This window comes from Megascapheus bottae, chromosome 9, assembly GCF_031878675.1.
Source record: "Megascapheus bottae isolate mThoBot1 chromosome 9, mThoBot2.hap1, whole genome shotgun sequence".
NCBI lineage: Eukaryota > Metazoa > Chordata > Mammalia > Rodentia > Geomyidae > Megascapheus > Megascapheus bottae.
In genome coordinates this window covers 15139480-15162457 of record NC_143517.1, presented here as the reverse complement: position 1 = coordinate 15162457, position 22978 = coordinate 15139480, and positions in this window count along the sequence as shown.

The following is a 22978-nucleotide window of genomic DNA, read 5'->3' as shown; positions in this document are numbered from 1 at the left end:
CCTGGAGGTCTTTTCAATTAGCTTCATACTATATGGCCTTATGTATCAAGGTTTTGCTCTATTGCAGATCTCTGCTAGTAGAGCCCAAGGTTTCTACTGATTATGACAAATGAGGGAAACCATTGAGCCTAAGTTCCTTTGAGTTTGGCTAACTTTACTTAATATGATTTTTTCTAAGTCTTTCCATTTCCTAAAAATGGGTCGATGTCATTTTTTTCTGACAGCAGCATAGAATTCCATTGTGTACAAATACCACAATTTGTTAATCCACTCATCAACTGAGGGGCATCTAGGTTGGTTCCATATCTTTGCTATGGTGAATAATGCTGCAATGAACATTGTTGTACTAGTGGATTTAGTATGCCCTAGATTCTGGATGGTTGGGTAAATGCCAAGTAGTGGAATTGCTGGGTCATATGGGAGTTCTATGTTTAGCCTTTTGAGGCACTGCCATACTGCTTTCCATAGTGGTTGAACGAGTTTACACTCCCACCAACAGTGTAGTAGGGATCCCTCCTGGCCACATCCCTTCCAGAATCTGTTATTATTCGTTTTCCTGATCCTGGCCATTCTAACTGGAGTGAGGTGGAATCTTAGTGTTGTTTTGATTTGCATTTCTTTTATGACCAGAGATGTTGAGCATTTCTTCATGTGTCTATAGGCCATTTTTGTTTCTTGTTCAGAGAAGACTCTCTTTAAGTCTTTGGCCCATTTTTTAATGGGATGGTTATTATTTTGGAGATTAGTATTGGGGTGATTCAATTTTTTTGAGCTGTTGATATATTTTAGATATGAGGCCTTTGTCCGTTGTTTGGTTGGTGAAGATCTTCTCCCACTCTGTAGGCTTCCTAATTAATTTACTAGCTATGTCCTTTGCCATACAGAAGCTCCGCAGTTTAATGCAATCCCACTTATCCATCTTTTCTCTGATTTGTTGTGATTCTTGATCCTTATTAAGGAAGTTTCAACCTGTGCCAAGGAAGCCTAGTGTATCTCCTATTCCTTCTTGTAAAGTTTTCAGTGTGTCAGCTTTTACCTCCAGGTCTTTGATCCATTTGGAGTTAATTCTAGTGCAGGGTGACAAAGAAGGATCCAACTTTAGTTTTCTGCAGGTGCTTAGCAAGTTCTGCCAGCACAACTTGTTGAAGAGGCTGTCTTTCTTCCATTCTATTTTTTTGGCTCCCTTGTCAAAGATTAGGTGGCCATAAGTCTGTGGTTTAATATCTGGGTCCTCAGTTCTATTCCATTGGTCTTCAGGCCTGTTCTTGTGCCAGTGCCAAGCTGTTTTGAGAATTATAGCCCTGTAATAGTGTCTAAAGTTTGGAATTGAAATTCCTCCAGCGCTGTTCTCTGATAAGAAGTGTTTTTGCTATACGGGGTCTTTTATTATTCCATATGAAATTTTGAATTGCCTCTTCCATTTCTTTAAAGAATGCCATTGGGATATTGATGGGTATTGCGTTGAATGTGTAGATAGCCCTTGGCAAGATTGTCATTTTCACAATGTTGATTCTTCCAATCCAGGAGCATGGGAGGTTTTTCCATTTCCTTAGTTCTGCTTTAATTTCCTTTTTTAGGGTTTTAAAGTTTTCATCAAAAAGGTCCCTTACATTCTTAGTTAAGCTAATTCCTAGGTACTTTATTTTCTTTGAGGCTATTGTGAAAGGAGTTGCTTTCCTGATTATTGCCTCGTTCCTCTCACTGTTGGCGTAAAGGAAGGCAGTTGATTTTTGAAGTTTAATTTTATAGCCTGCTACCCTTCCAAAGTTTTGAATCAGCTCAAGGAGCTTGGGAGTAGAGTCTATAGGATTCTTTAAATACAGAATCATGTCATCTGCAAAGAGGGATAGTTTTTACTTCCTCTTTCCCTACTTGGATTCCGTTTATGCTTGCTTCTTGCCTTATTACACTGGCTAGGAATTCTAATACTATGTTAAAGAGGAGTGGAGAAAGTGGGCATCCTTGTCTCGTTCCTGATTTTAGAGGGAATGGCTTTAGATTTTCACCATTAAGTGTAATACTAGCAGTGGGTTTCTCATACACAGCCTTTATTACATTGAGGAATGTTCCATGGATTCCTAGTTTCTCCAGAGCTTTTAACATAAAGGTGTGTTGGATCTTATCAAATACCTTTTCCGCATCTATTGAGACAATCATGTGATTTTTGTCCTTGCTCATGTTGATGTGTTGAATTATAGTAATTGATTTGCGTATGTTGAACCAGCTTTGCCTCCCTGGGATGAATCCTGTTTGATCATAGTGTATAATTTTTTTGATGAGTTGTTGTAGACGGTTGGCCAGTATTTTGTTGAGAAGCTTTGCATCGATGTTCATCAAAGAAATGGGTCTATACTTCTCTTTCTTTGATGAATCTCTGTCTGGTTTGGGGATGAGGGTTATACTGGCTTCATAGAATGAGTTTGGTAAAGAACTTTCATTTTCAATTTCTTTGAAGAGCTTGAGGCGTATTGGTGTGAGCTCTGCTTTGAAGACCTTATAGAATTCAGCTGTGAGTCCATCTGGCCCTGGGCTTTTCTTGGGTGGAAGTTCTCTTATTGCCATTTCTATTTCAGAGCTTGAAATAGGCCTGTTGAGTTGGGTTAGTTCTTCTTGGTTCAGTGTGGGTATGTTAATATTGGGTAGGAATTCATCCATTTCTTCTAGATTCTCAAATTTGTTGGCGTAAAGGTTTGAGAAGTATTCCCTCATGATATTCTGGATCTTGGTAATTTCTGTCATGATATTACCATTTTCGTCTGTGATTTTGTTTATTTCGATATGCTCTTCTTTTTTTGGTAAGATTTGCTAAGGGTTTGTCAATTTTGTTAATTCTTTCAAAGAACCAACTCCTTTTTTGTTGATTCTTTCTGTAGTTTTTTTTTGGATTCCAAATCATTTAATTCTGCTTTGATTTTAATAATTTGCTTTCTTCTACTGGGATTAGGGTTGGTTTGCTGCTCTTTTTCCAGGAGCTTAAGGTGAGACATTAACTTGTTGGTTTGCAATTTTTCCAATTTGTTTTTTAGGCACTCAGCGCTATAAATTTTCCTCTGACTACTGCCTTTGCCGTGTGCCAAAGGAGTTGGTATTTTGTGTGCTTCTTATTGTTAAATTTCATAAACTGTTGGATTTCTGTTCTGATCTCTTCAATGACCCATTGGTGATTCAACAATGTGTTGTTCAATCTCCATGAGTTACAGGGTTTTCGTTGGTGGAGATGAGTGTTCCGTTCCAATTTGATTCCTTTGTGGTCTGAGAGCATGCAGGGAATAATTTCAGTGTTTCTGAATTTGTCCTGGTTTGTTTTATGGCCTAAGATGTGGTCTATTTTGGAAAATGTTCCACGTGCTGCTGAGAAAAACGTATATTGTGTTGTTGCTGGGTGGAATAATCTGCAGATGTCTGTTAGATCTAGTTGGTCTATATAGTTGTTCAGTTCTAGGTTTTCTCTGTTGAGTTTTTGCCTTGTTGATCTGTCCATAGGCGAGAGTGGTGTGTTAAAGTCACCAACAATCACTGTGTTTCGATCTATGTATGGTTTCAGTGTACGTAAAGTTTGCTTGATGAAGTTCGGAGCTCCGGGATTGGGTGTGTAAATATTTAGCTGAGTCATCACTCTTGTAGTGTTTGGATCTAATATCCACATATCAGAAGACCAGGCACATTTTGTACTTTTGGTCTTGACTTATCTCACACGAAATGATTTGCTGTAGTTTCATCCACTTCCCAGCGAATGCCATTATTTTATCTTGTCTGTTGGCTATGTAGAATTCCATTGTGTGTGTGTGTGTGTGTGTGTGTGTGTGTGTGTGTGTGTGTATATGTATGTATGTATGTATATCATATTTTTTGTATTCATCTGCAGTGGGCATATGGTTTTTTTCCATTGCTTGGCTATTGTGAGTAGTGGAGAGACAAACATAGCTGAGCAGGTGTCCTTATCATATCCTGGGTTATGGTGTTCAGGATAGATTCCCAGGAGTGGTATGGAGGGATCTTAGTAAAGGTCTATTTTTAGTTTTTTGAAAAACCTCCAAAATGCCTTCCAGAGTGGCCGAACTAGTTTACATTCCCACCAGAAGTGCAGTAGGGTTCCTATTTCTTAGTGAAGCTAATCCCCCCCAAACCCAACAAACCAGTCACTAAATGGGCAAAGGAACTAAAGAGAGACTTATCCAAAGAAGAGTAAAAATTGCAGAAAAACATATGAGAAAATGATCATCATCCATGGTCATAAAGGAAATGCAAATAAAAACATCCCTAAGATACCACCTCACCCCAATTAGAATGGCCAAAATTCTGAACTCATACAACAACAAATGCTGGCGGGCTGTGGGAACTCAAGAAGCTAATCCCCCCCCAAACCCAACAAACCAGTCACTAAGTTGGATATTAAACATTTGTCTGATGCATTATTTGTAAATATCTTTTCCCAGTTGGTTGGCTGTCTTTCTACTTTAGTAGCTATGTTATGTTTTTATCTGTACAGAAACCTTTTTATTTTTAGGTAATCCCATTTGTCAACTCTCTCCAATCTATTGTGACCCTGGGACTCTGTTCAGGAAGTTTGCCTGTGCCTATGAGTTCCAATGTCTCTCCTACTCTATCATGTAACATTTTCAAGGTTTCAGATCTGATATTGAGGTCTTTGATCCATTTTGAGTCAATGTTTGTGCATGGCGAAAGGTTAGGATTTTTGCATATGTCTGCCCAGTTTTGCCAGCACCAATAATTGAATAGTGTATGTTTGTTCCACTATATCTTTGGCTCCTTTGTCAAATACAAGTTGACTATATGTATATGGTTTTATTTCTGGATCTTCTATTCTGTTTCATTGATCTTCTGGTCTATTTTTTGTGCCAATACTTGAATGTTCTATAGGTTTTTGTTATTATGGCTCTATAGTAGAGTTTGAAGTCTGGTATTGTAATAACACCTGCATTGTTCCTTTTGCCTAGAATTGCTTTGACTATGCTACGTCTTTTGTTGTTCCATATGAACCTTTGGGTCACACCTTGTATTTCAGTAAAGAATGTCTTTGAGATTTTGATAGAGATTGCATTGAATTTGTATATCAATTTTGACAGTATGGCCAGTTTCACTATGTTGGTTCTCCCTATCCAAGAGCATGAAATGTCTTTCCATTTCCTGATATCCTCTTCAATTTCTTTCATTAGGCTTTTATAGTTTTCATTAAATAATTTCTTTACATCTTTGGTTAAGTTAATTCCTAAATATTTTATTTTTTGTGGGCTATGGCAAATGGGATCATTTTCTTGATATCGTCTTCTATTTGTGTATTGTTGGTGTGCAGAATGACTACTGACTTTTGCAGGTTGATTCTGTAAATTTCCTATTTTTTGACAAAAGTAATTTAAACATCTTTATGTCTGCAAAGGCCCTGGGTTCTCTTGTCATCACGTGTCCTATTCTAAATTGTCTGAATATCTGTGCTTTCTGGACAAGTATCTTTTAATTTTTACTTTTCTTTTGGTCATGGGGCTTGAACTTAGAGTGTGGACACTGTCAGTGAGCTCTTTTGCTACAGGCTAGTATTCTATCACTTTGAGCAATAGCCCTGCTTCCAGTTTTCGGATAGAGAATTAAAGATAAGACTCTTAAACTTTTCCTGCCTTTGGCTTCCAACTGCAGTCCTCCGATCTCAGACTCTTGTGTAGCTAGGATTACAGCATGAGCCACTTGTGCCAGGTTGTGGTTTTTTTTTTTATTTGTGCCGGTATTGTAGCCTGAACTTGGGGCCTGGATAATATCCCTTCACTTTTTCATTTAAGACTGTTCTGCCACTTGAACCACAAATCCATTTCTGGCTTTTTGCTGTTAAAGATCAGAGCCTCATGAACTTTCTTCCCCTGGCTGGCTTTGAATTGAATTCTTGGCTCATAACACAGGCATGAGCCACCAGTACCTGGCCAAATAGAAATTTTTGCAAATGCTGTAGTATTATTGTACTGTTCTCACCTTGGCATTTGTTGTTGCTGTTGTGCTGTCAACTCAGAATGGTTCATGTTCTACAAAGCTGAGTTTCCTGAATTAGAATACCAGAATATTTGACTGTTCTATAGGTTTTAGTTCTTAAATCTTTTTGTATTTTCTTATTCTGACAACTTGTTTATGCTTGTGTATATATGTGTCTGTATTTGCGTCTTTGTATCTAGGTCTGGAATGAGTCTTAAACTCAGTGCCTTGAGCTTTTGTTCGGCTTTTCAGCTCAAGGATGGTGGTCTACTCCTTGAGCCATGCCTACATTACAGTTCTATGCTAGTTGTTTTAGATACAGGATCTTGAAGACTTCTCTGCGTGAACTGGCTTTAAATTGTAATCTAGGTAGGAGTGCTAAAATAAGTTAGGGAACCCGAGGATGATTTCTTGGAAAAGAGGACAAAGATTGAAGTGCAAATAATCACATATTTCTGACAGCTCTTGTGGAGACTGTGCTTTTGAAATGATAATGAGGGAATTGTCTACATTTGGGTCTCCCTTACATTCCTGTTTCTGCACATGAGGGTAGAGATAGTCCTTAATACTCATATGACAGATATGACACAGTAAGTTAATTTACTTCCCCCCCTTTCCCACACACAGTTCTTGAAACATTGCTTTGAAGCCCTTTCTATTATGGAAAATGGGGTTACCTATCTCCTTTGTTTGAGAAAATGAGGGACACCATTTTGAAGGCAGCCAAGTAGATCTGATCCACACAAGTATGGGGAAGGGGTGACCACTTTGGAAGCAAGATTTCATGTATGTTTCTTAGTCACGAATGCTCAAGAATGTTGTCAAATATTTCTGAGAAAGCTCACGCTGTCTCCGTAGGTTGATTAGATGAGCTGTCGTACATTCGAAACCTGACTACTTTCCAACAACTTGATTTCACAAATGGAAAAACAGCATCTGTTTTCCTGCAGCTTCACATATGGTGTTCATTGTTGCTAAGACAAGCTGGAGCAGGTAGCCCATGTGACAGTGCCCCTCTGGAATGCTGCTGTCTCCTGGGACCTGGTTACACTGGTCTGTTTCAAGAGGCTCTGGCTCTGCAGGCAGTGGAAAGTGCATATTTAATCAACATATGCAAAACATCCATATGAACAGCAAGTTACAGAGAAAAATGATCAAATGCAATATTTAGAACCATGCTGTTTGCATTTGTGTTGGGCTAATTTGGATAGAATTACTGCATGCTGCACGAACTAGTCCGAGAAGTTCAGAAAAAACAAACATCAGACAGTTGTTTGCAAAGTCGAAAGTGTCAAAATGGTTGTATATATGCAAGAAGTGAGGTCGCATTTGTTATGGGAGAACAGAAGTGTGTCACAATAGCCAATGATGAAGGATGAATTTTGGAAAAAAGAAACAATGTTAGATATAGATGAGAGGTATTTGTTGCATAGAAAGAGAACCTAAACCCTGGTAGAATTTCATTGAAGGGGTCTCTGTCCCTCCAGATGCTCAGCTTGTGTTTTATAGATCAGTGTACAGACAATACATAAGATTCCCTAATTAGTGGCCCATTAGGAGGGGAAAGTTCATCAAGCTGATCTACAATCCCCCTTTCCATTCTCCCAAGCTCAATGCTTATGTTTTAAAGGTCAAGCAGTTGGCAGTGATAAAATTCCACAATATACCCACCAGCCAGGTACTTTGTAAACAGATGCTGTTCATCTAAAATGGCAGTGCCAATAGCCTGAACCCTGATTTGGAATGACGAGCCATTCAACTACAGAAAGAACACTGTTCAGTAATTGTGTATTAGCCTAAGGGCCTCATGTGAACATCACTCTCTCTAAATAGTTATCTGGAACTTGTTCTCCAGGAGGTCTCCATGGCAGGCTCATAATTGACTTCAACCACAGAATCTGAAAGTTTTCAATGTGGAGCTATTGAAAGTCAAGGTTCCTAACTTGCAAATACATTATTTTGGAAGAATAACTTTCATCTAAAAATTATGCAGTGAGACAGTGATAAATTTAGAACATTTTATAAGCTTAACCCTCTTTTGACATGTGAGAACAAAGAAATGACAGGAGAAGAGTAGAAATCAAAGGCAAGTTAGAAGCAGCATCCTAAGTTTAAAAAAACATACACATTAAAAGAAGGCACACGGAAAACAGCACAGTTTCCAGTTCCTAAACAAAAGCTGCAACAGTAGATTACCATTAGAAAGATCAAATGATCTTGCCTCACATCTAGGTGTTATTGCATAAATTAGAAACATGTTTTAGGATTTGAGCGCCTTACATACACAATCTGAACTTACTTTGACTGTGAGTAGCAGCAACTCCCTGTGAATTCCTTCCACATAGTCCTCAGTAGCTGGAATAAACTCAAAGCCCAGCCAGCTCTCACCTTAAAACAGCCTGAGGCTCATCCTAAGTCTTTGTTTTTTTGTCTTCCACATTTTTTTCTCTTCATTCTGATGGCTTCTTATATTCCATGGGTTACTCCACTTTATCATACTGATCTCAGGTGATTTGATCATTTCTATAGGATTGGCCTTTCTCCAAATTTACCGTTATCCCAGCCAACCTGCAGAATGGGAAGGGAATATATACAACAAACTCCCATCCCCACTTTTATCCATAGTTTTATTTCCTACAATTATAGTGACCCAGTTAACAGAGTTTTGACAATAGTAAATTTAAAATTCAAAAAGAATTTATTTGTTTAAATTTATTTTATCACATTATATTGTTATAATGATATTGTGTTCACCAACAGTTATTGCTAATCTCTTATTTTGTTTCCTAACTTACTTTCTTCCCTAAGTGTATTAGAGGTAGGCAGTCAGCATTTCCATGGTGGTCTGGAGCATATCTCCCCTGGAAGGAGGTCTGCTGTATGTTCACTGTATTTTTCTACTCTAGTTTAACTAGCATATAGCCTTGGAAAGTCAGTTTCTTAATCTCTGTAGGCTTCATTATTTTAAAGTATATAATGAGAATATTGGACTGGAGAAGTGAGGCTCATCACAGGGGCCCAGAGAAAACTGTTTTCATGCCCCCACATTTAGCTAAGCCACACTATGGATTTCAATATCCTTTTGTTTGAAACAAAGGCTTTGCTCCCACAAAAAGGAGTTTCTTCACCTCTGAGCCACATTGTCATAGCATTCCATTATAGATTCAATTGTTTTAGGCCTTTATCCAATCATTTACTCTCACTTTACTCTTCATTTACTCTCATTTACTCTTTATTTGCAAATTAAGGATCCTGAAATCTCGTTTGATGGAAATGTCTAAAATGAACATAGATGGAGCACAATTTAGGATGCAGGACTACACATTTTAGTATCTGACATAAATTTTTTTTTATCACAGGGTAAGTTACAATGTAGTTACCCAATTCAAGGTGATGAATAGTCCTGCAGCTCTTGTTATTAGCTTGGTATTAGTTCTTTTTTTAGTTCTGGGGAGGGAAAGGTGTTATTCTAGACTCACTGCTAAATGTTTATGGGATAAAAGGAATACTATAATGAATAGAAAAGGAAAATTACAGCCAGGCACTGTTGGCTCATGCCTGTAATCCTAGCTATTTAGGAGGCTGAGATCTGGGGATGGCGGTTCAAAACCAACCCAGGCAGGAAAGTCCATGAGATTCTCATTTCCAATTAACTACCAGAAAATTGGAAGAGGCATCATGGCATAGAGTGGCAGAGTGCCAGCCATCAGCTGAAGAGCTCAGGGAAAGTGCCTAGGCCCATACATAGTTCAAACCTCATGACTGACAAAAACAAACAAACAAAAACCCACAGAGTAAAATGCCAGCATGAGCTATGGATTGGTTGCCCCATCTATTAACCTTGGTAAGATTTACTACATTAATTTTGCTTTAGAGAAAAATGTCTTGATTCTTTTCAAACTTGGTAAGAGCTTAATGTTTTATTTTATTCTATGAAAGAATAATGGACCTTCATAGAAGAGACTGAAAAGCACTTGGTCCATTAATTACCCACAAAATCTGTAAATAGGTGATATGTCTGGTGTTCTGAAGATTGCTGTTTCCTCTTTGTCCTCCCCCTAAATTCAGCCTTGAAGCATAACTGTATCCGAATGTCCCGTGTCTGTTCGCTCTCACTACATTTCTAACATAGCCCAAGGAAATGTTGTCAGTGCCAGAAAATCTAAAGAAGTAGTATTGTATATAACATTAAATCATAGCTTCTAAAGCCAGGCTCTGGTGGCTCACACTTGTAATCCTAGCTACTCAGGAGGCTGAGATCTGAGGATACTAGTTTGAAGCCAGTTAGGGCAGGAAAGTCTGTGAGACTCATCTCAAATTAAATCACAGAAAAAAATCGGTGGAAGTTGTGCTGTTGCTCAAGTGGTAGAGTGCATGCCTGGAGCAAAAGGAGTTTAGGGACAGTGCCCGGGCTTAGAGTCCAAGCCTCAGGACTGGGAAAAATAAGTTAAACCATACTCTGAAGCCAAGCTATTCTTTAAACTCCAGTTCTTCTCTAGTTTTCAAATCTGAGGCAGAGACACTAATTGTAACCGAATGGCAAGTATGTGAGAGTATGAGAAAACTTAGAATGTTGACATGTCTCAGAAGGCATTTCAAAAGGGACTATTTCAGATACAATATTCTCTATTTGGAAATTTTTTTATCACTTTTATCCCAGGTGTTTTTTAAATTTTATTTTATTGTTGGGGTGATATATAGAGGGGTTCCAGTTACATTCATAAAGTAGTGAGCGCATTACTTCTTGATCATTGTTATCCCTTCCCAGGTTATTCTCCTACTTTCTCTCCCTCATCCCCTCCCAAGTTGTGAAGTTCATTTCCAACACATTGCCTTGTGAATATTGCTGCTACATTGGTTCACCTTGTTCTTTGTCTCATCATCTTGTTTTTCTCCCTTCCTTCCCTGATTCAAATAAACAAGTGTATGTACAATACACCAGATACCAAAGTCAGATACAGCAACACCAGGAGATAAGCCATAAAGGAGAAAACACACACACACACACACACACACACACACACACACACCAAAGAATAAATAATTTCACACATTACATTAAAGAAAACCATCACCAAGATAAATATTTTTTATGAAATGCAGAAATTTCTTTATTCTTTTTTTTCCTTTTCTTAAATTGTCTGGATAATGTATAGAGGGATTACAATTACATTGGTCAGGTATTAAGTGCATTACTTCCCGCACATTGACACCCTTTATCATGTTTTTATCCCCATTTTTCTCCCCCAACCCTTCCCAATCATCTTGTTTTCTCCCTTCATTTCCCTGTTGCAAATAAACAAATAAACACATATACAATATCCTGGAGTTCATTTCACTTAGCATCATCCTATATGACCATACACATGTAGCCTTTGTGCTACTGCAATCCTCTGCTAGGAAAATCCTAGATGCATACTAATTGTTACAAATATGGAGCCTATGTTTCTTTGGATATGCCTTACTTCACTTACTAGCACTTACTAGCACTACCATAACTAAAATAAGGAATCAACCCAGATGTCCCTCAATAGATGAATGGATCAAGAAGATATGGTACACACACACACACACACACACACACACACACACACACACACACACACACACACACAATGGAATTCTAGGTTGCCATCAGAAAGAATGACATTGCCCCATTCAAAAGGAAAAAAAATGAGTGAGTTTCTTAAAGGACTGTGGGTCCCTCTGAGAGAGAAGTGATCTTTTCAGAATGGGAAAGAGGCAAGGGATTGAGACACAGTACATTAGAGCATTGATTTCCAGCCACCCATAAGAATCACTAGGTCTGTTGTAAAATCCAGACTTCAAGGCTGAACTGTATGCTTTGAGGAGTCAGAGTTCTGAGGTTGAAGGTGGAGTTAAAAGACTCTTTCATACAACAGAGTCCAAGGTACCTCCAGTCACAGGTGGAATGCACAAGCACTGCCATTTACCAGCTCCCACTTTGTAATCTTGCTTTCACAATGTCTTCAAACCATACTTTAGCTTCATTCCTACTAAGTGAGGCTAAGAGAGAAAATGGGCCATGTATGGAAAATGCTCAGCTGGTTTGGCTCAAAGGAAACATTTAATGCTTGATGGTTATTGGTTTCTTTCAACTTTATACCTGTTCTGAAATAAAATCATCAGAAAGCAAAATTAAATGCTTGGGGATACTAAGATATGTACAAAATTATGTGGGGATGTCCCTGTGCTAGATATTCCCCTTTGTAATCAACAAAGTGGGCTACCAGGGGAGGTAAGGAAGGTCTTGATTGTAGAGAAAGAAACACAGATTGTATACTGATATTTGAGATAGACTTGTATGATTCTCTTTTATTTTTCAGTCATCATTATCCAGTTCTTCACCTTCAGACCAGATCTTTACTTTTACCTTTTATCGTTAGGAAACCTGGTGTTCAATTAGGATAACTCACTGGTTTCAGATAGCTGGCTCACTTCTAGCTCCTTTCTGTCCAACACTTCTTATTTTGATTAATATTTACATTTTGGTCTGCTTTATTTTATGTTTATTCAAGGGATTTAAATCATTTCAGCTCATGTAAGAATGAATAAAATAGCAATAATTATGAAATATATACAAAATAAAGTCATGTCTCATGAAGGAAAGCTCAAATGAGAAGGAACAAGGCAGTGATGGGAAAAATTTAGATCAAAGCTCAATAGTCAAAGGGAAATGAAGCTTGTAATTTGAATCAAGAAAAATAAATACATCAGGAGGAAGCTTTAGTTTATAGAGTACAAAACATGAAATAAAAAGAAAACAATTATTAAGACCTAGCTTTTCTTGTAATAATGACTATACTCCAACATATGAACAAAAATTGAAACTTATTACTTTTCAATTTGATGCCAAATGTATAACAAAGAGCAAGATATGGACTGACTTTTGGTTTTCACCTGCATGCAGGGCATCATCTAGAAAATACTGATTCTATGTATATATGTATGTATGTATGTATGTATGTATGTATGTATGTGTGTATGTATGTATGTATGTATGTATGTATGTATGTATGTATGTATGTATGTATGTGTATACACATACATGCCCAGCTGAGAATCTCTGTGCTGGTAGTAGGGCTTGAAATCAAGACCTACACACTGTTCTTTAGCTTTTTCACTAAATGCTGGCACTCTACACTTGAGACATAGCTTCACTTCTGGCTTTTGTTTTGTTTTCTTTTGTTTCTTTGGTAGTGGTTAATTGGAGACAATAGTCCACAGACTTTACTGTTCAAGCTGGCTTTGAACCATGATCCTCAGATCTCAGCTTCCTAGATATCTAAGATTATAGATATGAGCCACCAGTGCTCAGCTTCTGGTTGAGAATTTTTTTTTGCCAGTCCTAGGCCTTGAACTCAGGGCCTGGACACTGTTCTTCAGCTTTCTCAAGGCTAGAGCACTATCATTTGAGCAACAGTACCATTTCTGGCTTTTTTTTCCTATGTATGTGGTACCGAGGAATAGAACCTGGGTCTTTGTGCATCTAGGCAAGCACTCTACCACTTGGCTAAACTCTTGGCCCCATGGCTGAGAATTTTTTTAAAAAAGCAAATTTGGGCATTCTGAAAAAGACAGTACCAAAACACTGTACTAGTACAACACACTTCACAATAAAGGAGATTTTTTTTTGCCTTTCTTCATTTCTTTCTTTTTTCTTCCATATATTTTTATTGTAATTAATAGAAGGGTTACATTATATTCACCAGACAGAAGGTGCATTACTTCACAAAACATTGATACTCTTTCTCATGTCTTGGTCCCCATTTCCCTCCTCCCACCCCGCCCCTCATTTTGTTTTCCCCCCTTTCCCTATCCTATTTCAAATAACCAAATAAGCATATATACAATATATCAGATAACAAGGTAAATACTGTAACAATATGAGATAACCAAGGGTCAGCAAAAGAGATGAGAGAAAACATAGTATATTAGGGCAATAATCACTCATTATATGGCTTTTGTTTCTATATCCTGGAGGTCCTTTCATTTAGCATCATTCTATATGGCCTTATGTAATTAGATTTTGTTCTCTTGTACATCTCTGCTAGGAGAGCCCAGGGTTTCTACTGGTTATGACAAATAAGGGAAACCATTGAGCCTATGTTCTAAAGGAGAATATTTTTGCACTGAGCAACAAAATGCAAAGTCAATGCCCAGCGTTCTGTGCCAGTGAGCCATGCAGTGTGACACATTGTGGATGAGGTAGTGGCCATTTGTGCTTGGCATTAACATGCCTTTGTGAGATAACTTTGCCAGACATTTTCCTACAAGTTTAGAAAAAAGCAACGTATCATATCTTGGGCATACAAGAATGATGCCTATGTATGGCAGATTGAAGCAGGATGATTCAGAACATCTAGTTTATCCACCGTTAGAATCAGCCATTTAAGTTTTGCCATAGGGGATTGAGACTGGAAGCCAGTGTGGGTATGGTACTATGTGCTTTAAATGCAATGTGAAAAATCCACAAAACAATTGTGATAGCTATCTGTAATACAGAACTGACTTAGAAAAGGTTTATTTTTGCCCACAGTTTTGGAACTTTCAGCTCTGGGGTTTTTTTTGGGGGGGTGGGTGGGGTCTGGGCAGGATGTCATGCTGAAAACATGTGTTGGATCAAAACTGCTCACATAATGGTGAGGAATGTCAGTGGGAGAGGTAGAGAGTCCCACAATCCCCTTCAATAACCGAAAGCCCCACCTCTTAAACATTCCAACATCTTCCCATAATGTCAACCTGGGAGCCAAGTCTTTAATACATGGGTCTATGGGGGATATTCACACATTCAAACCACAGGAATAACTGTAATATTCATTAAATTTTCTATAAGAAAACTCATTCTCAATACAGTCAATTAATCTCTTCCATTTTCTCAGACCTACGTCGAGTTATGTCACAGTTTTCTGGTTTTCCCTCCTTTGGGACTGACGTTTGGTTATTTACATTTGGTGCTTTGTGTGTGTATGGCGTTATGCCATTATTTTCTATATTTTTATTCTTTTCAAGTGCAGAATTGTAAAATAGGCTCCTAGGAATAGAGTTGAAAAACACTATACCAGAATATTTGCTTTATTAATTGAGATATTTCCAGCACTACTTCATGTGTTTGTGAGTGTATCTGAAGTATAAAAACCATACCATTTAAATAGTTTTGTTTTCCATTTTATATGATTCTCTTACAAAAATTTTCCAAAAAAGAGATATATTACTCATAAGGATCCTTAATGAAAACAACTAATCCAGGTGTGGTGGTGTACTTCTGTAAACCTTGTACTTAAAAGGCTAAAACAGGATAATTGTGAGTTTGAGGGCAGCCTGCCCTGTATGATGAGATTATCTTTCAAGGACTACCACAAAAAAGAAGGAAGGAATGAAGGGAAGAAGGGAGGGAGAGAGAGAAAAGATTTACTCAAGGCCCGGGAGTTTGGCCTAGTGGAAGAATGCTTGCCTAGCATTCCTCGGTATCACATATATGGCAAATAAAAAGCCAGAAATGGTGCTGTTGTTCAACTGGTAGAGCTCTAGCCTTGAGAAAACCCAAGGACAGTGCTCAGGCCCTGAGCTCAAGCCCAGAAACAGCAAAAAAAAAAAGTATATTCTCTTTTCCTACAATAAAATGTGCCTTGGAAACAAAAAAAATTACTCGAGACTAAACTTATCTTTATTAAATACTTGCTATTATCTGGAAATTAATATCATGTTTTAGTTCTTAATTTTTTAAACTGTGAGACACTGTAGATTAAAAGAATTGAATCTTAGTGTAGTGTTTGCATATTAAAACACTAACACATTTTAGTCAATTTATGAATTTGTGTGTTAAGAAATTACCTTTTTATATTTTTTATAACAATATATCCTTCTTTTGGCAGAACTGCAGCACTTAGTGGCAATACCAATTACTAGGAAGCTATGACTGCAATCTCGTTGTGTGCTTTTATTTTATACTAGGCTCTTGCTTTCTGTCTAGGTGTGCACCTGGACCACAAGATATATATATAGATAGATAGATAGATAGATAGATAGATATAGATATAGATATAGATATAGATATCACAGCTGACATAACAGTCTTATATCACCATACTTCTTCAGTTGAGAATCAAAGTCCTCTAGATCTCAGTCCAAAGTTACTAAGTTTATAGGCATGAGTGACCGATGCTCAGCTTTCTTTGGTTTTGTTTGCCACATGTTTTATTACTTCTGATCCTATTTTTTGTGCTTACCTTTATGTTTCTCCCAAATCTAGCAAATTTTCTGGACATATGTTTGGTTGGATTTGATTTTGTTGGTTCTAAAATTTTTATTATTGTTATGTTGTACTTTAATGACATAAAAATAAGTCCTATTTTCATGAGATTCCCTTTGACATTTCAAAGGGAATGTGCATTTACACTAGAGGCTTTATACAAATGTCATTGTGAAGAGTGCATTTCTTTTCTCAGGCACTATGAGAAATATCTTCACTTTTATTTTCTCATCTCTAAATACCTGTAATGTGATGATTTAAAGCCAGAAGTGATTCATTTAAAAAAATTAATATGTGTTTTTAAGTCATGGTGTTACTTCAGCTTTAAAAGTTATAATGAAAGTGTAATGAAAAATCTTAGCCTACTTCTGAAATTACTGTCTTCCCTAGATTTCTGTATTAGTAGGAAGTTCCTATATTTTTATTGTGGCACAGGGAAATAAAACATGCCAGGAATGGCACAGAAATATGCAAAAATTAATATGTATATTCTAAGCATTTGTTTGTCTTTTGTATTATACTTTATACTTATAATGTTTTACAAAAACTGCTTAACTTCTTGCATTCAGTTTCATGGAATTTTCCTGCCATAACTGTTATTTCAATTATCTGATATTTATTCATATTTTTGTGAGTCTCTTTAAATAATAATTGTATTAAGAGCCTATGAATGTTTCTTTTCTATACTCTAGTATGCCTGATAGTGTCTATGCTGTTACATATATACATTTAGCTTTTACCTTTTCCTCACCAACATCCTATAAATATTAATTGATTTCCTTCCCATTCAGGAACTTCATATGGTGTTAAAAGCTAGTCACTTTATTGAGCGACATCTCCAGCCCAGGGGAGCTCTTTTTCATTTTTTACTGCATGATTACTCCTAAGGATTTTCAAAAAAATTTCATTCCATAGGAATATCCTGGTACATTCACTCTAACCATTTCATAATGGGCCTGACTACCTGCTTATTCTGTCTTCCTTCACCTTGGGAAATTACCCAGTTCCGTGCCTAGGCAAGCACTCTACCAGTAGGCCAAACTCACAGCCTACTTCTATTTATTTATTGCTTTAAAAATAAATGTGTGGACTAGACATATGAAAATAGCATGCAGTTTACATGTGTACAATTTAAACATCTTAATGGTAGTTTTAAAGCTTTCAAATCCGGCTCAATCACAGCTTGTAGCTCACTACACAGTTATCTTTGTAGTTTGGCACCTTAGCTTCTCTTGCCTTCTTTCATCTCTGCATTATCATATAATTCATTATAGGATAATGAGATGGTAAGAACATGGATAAAGTAAGATTAGTTAAGTTCATAAAAGAGACAGAGCTACTGTTTAAAGTCCACTGTTACTGGGACAACTCAAGTCTTACCATGACAACTACTGTCCCTGTCTATAGCCCAATGGTAAAGTTAATTGAGAAGAAAGAGTGGAAAAAAGACAGCATTACAGACTTTTACAGAACTATAACAGAACACAAAATGAGAAAATGAAAATATGGATTATGCCTTGGCCTTAGAAGTTGATATGGACATACCACATCAATAAATAATTTAGAGGAACTTTACAGAGATGAAAGTTCTATGGTTAGACTTGTAAGACTCACTATCAAACAGACTTGGAAATTAGCATGTGACCTCATTTGTATTATGGTTTGGAAGAACCTAAGGTAGCAGAGGTTTCCTGATTATACCAATAATCATGACATTAAATACAATGTCATGTCTCAGTACTCCCACTGTGGAGTGTGTCAGCACCTACATCAAACTCTCTAAGCTTCATCTGTTTCAAGATCAGCCTGGAAAAAGCTTCAGATACTGGGATTTAATTGCATCTTCTACCATAATCACGAATCCCATAGCTGGGTGGTTCCCTGAGTTTTCAAAGCATCCATTTCCAGCAAATTTTCCTTTCTATGTTCATTGTTCTTTTGGGTAAAATATTGCACGAATTTGTAAAGTAAGCTTCAAGGTTCTCAGCTTGCTATCTGTACTTATGGTGGCCATTTGTGTTCCCTCTAAAATAATATAATTCATGGGCTGAAAGGAGATTTAAATCGACTGGAGAGCACACTCACACACTATGGCAGTTATTGGTTTTCTCAGTTCTCAACACATTCTTCTGGCTCATATTTGGGGAACAGCTCTTTTTTCCAGAACTTCGATCATTACAGTACCCCCTCCTGCAACTTGATAAGGAGTAGGAGGGCAGTGATCCAAGACAAAGAAAAAGGCTCAAGCAAGGTTATTTCAGAGTTTTTACTTTCCAAATATATATAAAGAAGCCAAAATGTATTTTCACACACAGCAGAGTTCTTTTTTTTTCTTTCTTCCTTTCACTGCTGATCTGAAGGAAAGCACTTTGTTTTTAAAGAGGGGAAATCCACCTCTGAAATTATGGAACACTGACACAGCATCATTCATCTTGGCAAAACTTGACTGAGCAGATGATGTAGATCCACTTAACTTGGACTCAATCAAAGGTTTTTCTATTTTCATTTCACAGGCCAGATGTAGCTCATCATCGGTTGGAATTCATTCCAGAAGAGGTGTTAGAGTCTGTTGGTCCAAGAGGAAGTCTCATCCAGGCACCAAAAAGAGCCATGAGGAAAATGGATATGATCTCCACTGATACCCCAACAATTGTAGTAGTCCAATATTCTGTTGAGTTTAGGCAGTGAGACACTCTAGAAATCATGTTTTAGTGAGCTCATGAGTTATTGAATTTGCAGTCATCATATCATCTCCCTTCTGTGGTATACTGTCATTTCTGAATGGAAGGGGAACTAAATAATTAATAAGAAACACATTTGGGGTTTCAGTGAATCAGAAAAGCGAGGCACCCATTACAAGCTAGAGATGTGTTTGACTGGGCTATTTGAGTCATCCAGTTGACTAGAATTTTATCATCAAATGACTTACGACTTGTTCACACAGCTTCTACATTTAAAATGAAAACAAATTCTCAGTTTATTGAACAGGATATAGTGATTACAACACACTTAAAAGAATTGTAGAATATTAGTATTAATCTAGATATACATTTCAATAGAATCTGCAGTTCAGGGAGTACCCTTCAAAAATCATGCCAGACCAATGAAAAGAATCAATAAAAATGAGTCACAACTCATTCCTACAGCATAGCTAGGACATGGGAATACTCTAAACTTTAATTTCTGAGTGACTAGAAATTTTAGCAACCAGCTATACTGTATGCCAGGATGGAAGAGTCTAGCACAATTCTAGCAGTTGTGGTGCATATATAACGTTCTCTATATTTCTCCACAAGGAAAAGGCTCCTATCCTAAGGTAGGGAGTAAATCTGAATTCTACAATAAGCTGAGGTTTCTTTTAACTTTAATTTTTGTTATTATAAAGGTAATGTCCAGAATGGCTACCTTTGCATAAGTCAGATAAAGAGTACATGTGTTTTTGGACAATGCCACTCCTTTCTTCACCTTCTTTCCAGTTTCCCCCTCCTGTCTCTACTGATATGGTGTATAGTTCATTTTCAAACAGGGTCTAGTGATGCCCACTGCTGCATTTGTTCACCCTGTCCCCCCATTTCTATATTCTACCTTACACTTCCAAATGAACATTTAAATGAACAAGCAAAACAAAAAGAAAAAGAAACAAAGACAACAAAGCAAAAAGCCTCTTGTTTCCATTTCTTGGAGTTCATTTCAATGATTTTATATGACCAGATGCACATAGACATAGACCTTTGTGTTCCTCTTGTCTCACTGTGTGGGAATGTCTGGACTCCTGTGTGATTGATTATGTCTTGGCGTATTTTAGATTGACCTTCCACATGAGGGAAAATGTGTCATTTGTGTCTTTGAGCCTGGCTCACCTCATTCAGCAAGAAAAATCTGAGGTGCTGAGTGCATCTCATGGCATTATGATTTGACTTGTGTTCCCCTCAAAGGATAGTGGGTTCTGACCCCTGGCATCTGAGAATGTGACTTTATTTGAAAATAATGACTCTCAAATTATCAAGTTACTATGATGCCATTGGAGTGGAACTTAATCCAATAGGCCCAATTACTCTCATTGGAAGTGGAAAATTAACATGTTGAATGGTAAGGCCGTTGTACAACTACTTAAATCCAATTGAATGCATTTTTTAAAGAACGATTAGCTGGGCACCAGTGACTCAATCGTATAATCCTAGCTACTGGGGAGGTTTAGATCGGAGGGTGGGGGTTCAAAGCCATCCTGAGAGGAAAGTCATGAGACTTCCAATTATCTCCAGTTAACTACCCACAAAGTCTTGAAGTGGAGCTGTTCAATGTGTTAGAGCGCTAGCCTTGAGAAACAGTGCGCAGACCCTGAGTTCAAGTCCCATGACCAACAAAAAGAAAAAAAGGAGGAATGAGCAAAGTCAAACAAACACAAGAACGTTGACTTCAGCCAAGACACAATCACAAGCTGGGAAAGACACCTGTAATAGATCCTCTCCTAGCATCCATGGAGGGAACTTATTCCTAGAGTCTTAGAATTTCAACCTTTAGAATTCTGAGAATTTAAAATTTTGTTGTTTAACCCACTCTGTTTATGAGGCATATTAATCCACCCTATAAACTGCTAGAAATGGAAAGATAAATGGAGAGGTTTTAGTGTGCAGAATTAGGGTTGATTGTATGTCATAGGGAAGACATCCTGAAAGGAGAGGAGTCCTTTGGTTCTTTAGACAATTATGGGATAAAGGGTGTTTGCAATAGTTTGGGTTTTAGTCAATTTTTCATGTGTGTAGTACCGTATATTTGAACTAAGGGCCTTGTGCTTGCTAGGCAGGTATTGTAGAGCTTGAGACAGTCATATAACCCTTTTGCTTTAGTTATTTCTTTTTTTTTCAGAGAGGTTCTTGCATTTTTATCTGAGGAACCGGACTATAATTCTCCCATTTATACTTCCTGGGAAAGCATTAGAGAGACTCCAATCTAAACAAAACAATCTGGGCATGGCAATTCCTCCCTGTCATCCAGATGTAAACAAGAGGATCACAGTTTCCACCCAGCCTGGGCTATACTACTCAAAAATATCTAAAAGTAGATAACTACATGTAAAAAGGGTATGGCTAAAATGGTAGAACAACTTCCTAGCAAGCACAAGGCCCTGGGTCAAACCACAATACTACCAAAACAGTTACTGGATTCTACCTACTAATAATTTGAACATTTTTTGTACCTAGGTTTATAAGAGATCCTGGTATGCAGTTTCCTTTTAACATTGATAACCAGTTTGGGTATTGGGATAATGTTAGCTTCATAGAATTAGTTGGGAAATGTTCTTCCTGTTTCTGCTTTCTAAATGAGATTGTAAAGAGCTGATATAATTTATTCATTAAATGTTTCACATAATTCCCCAATGGAAAAAGTTCCAAGTGGTGTCCCTTATAGGGTGATGGGGGTTTTTCTCAGGTGCTGTTGACTCTGTTATTTGTAAGGGGCTATGGCAATGCAATGTTCAGGGTCTTAAATCATTTGTCTTCTGACAAGAAAATGATATGAGCCTTTGTTCTACATTGACAGAGGCAATGGAAGGAACCACAGCACCTCTTCTGTGGTGTTTATGTGCAGTGATTGGAACTACATATGAGTACAATAGCAACCAGGATTTTAGTGTTCACTTCTGTTGCTACTGTGGGAGTGTTTGCCCAGGAATAGAACCTTGGCTTCTCCCTAGAAGTAGATGCCTAGAGATGGAGTGGTAGCCAGGGCTTTCCTCCTCCTGACTCTGTCTGCAGTTCCTGCCATAAAGCCAACAGTGACAGAGTTAGACAGACAAAATAACTCTTGGACCTTTATTTTGGTTGTCTGATCCAGGGAGAGGGCAATGGCTGGGGCATTTGTTCTTTACCCTTAAAGCTGAAGTATCTACTGGGAAGCAAGCAAGAATAATACCTGGAGCTGGACAAAATACTCATGATCTCCTTTGACTGATTGTGCCTAGAGGATAAGGTAACAATCATGACCTTCCTTTGTCCCATCCCCTTGAGCTTATATGTGCACAGTAGCAATCAGGCACAGAATGTTCCAGAGCCCAGCAGATTTTCTCTCTTAAGAACTCCTTATGCTTGGGCCCCAAGAGAAGTGTACAGCTGTAACCTTGCTGTTGCTACCCCAGCTTTTCTCTGTGGATAGAGAAACACCTATCACCATCCTGATAGTAACTGAATGAATTCACACATGGGAAAACAAGCTCCCTATCTCCTGGTTCCTGAAGGTGCTCTTTTCTACCCTTTCTTTTGCAATAGGATGTTCTACTATACAGGGCACTCACTGACTTGCCTGGCCTCATATGGATTCTAAGGCAAATATCCTCTGAACTAGCACCTCAGAGCATCTGTTGGGTTCAAAAAATGAGAATATGCAATGATTTCTAGCTCCTAGAGCAGCCCAAATCCTTTTCCAAAGCTAGACTACTGTGTAGATTTATACTTATCTAGTTAATTAGACTTAAAACCTGTGAGGGTTGTGAGACTTGCAAGTATTTCTGATCCCACAAGCAGTGGGGTTTGTGGTGTTTCTTTCATCCTTGTACCCACTGAGGGAAGGTTTCCCAATGGGAAGTAGCTATCTATATGATTTTCATGTGCAAATTCAGGCTGTATAACGTGGATGGTGACTAGTAGAATACTTTGTTTTTTCTTTGTTGGAAAAATGAGTGTTGGGTGCCTTCTTTTAGCTATTTTGTATCTACTTTGCAAAATTTGTGTA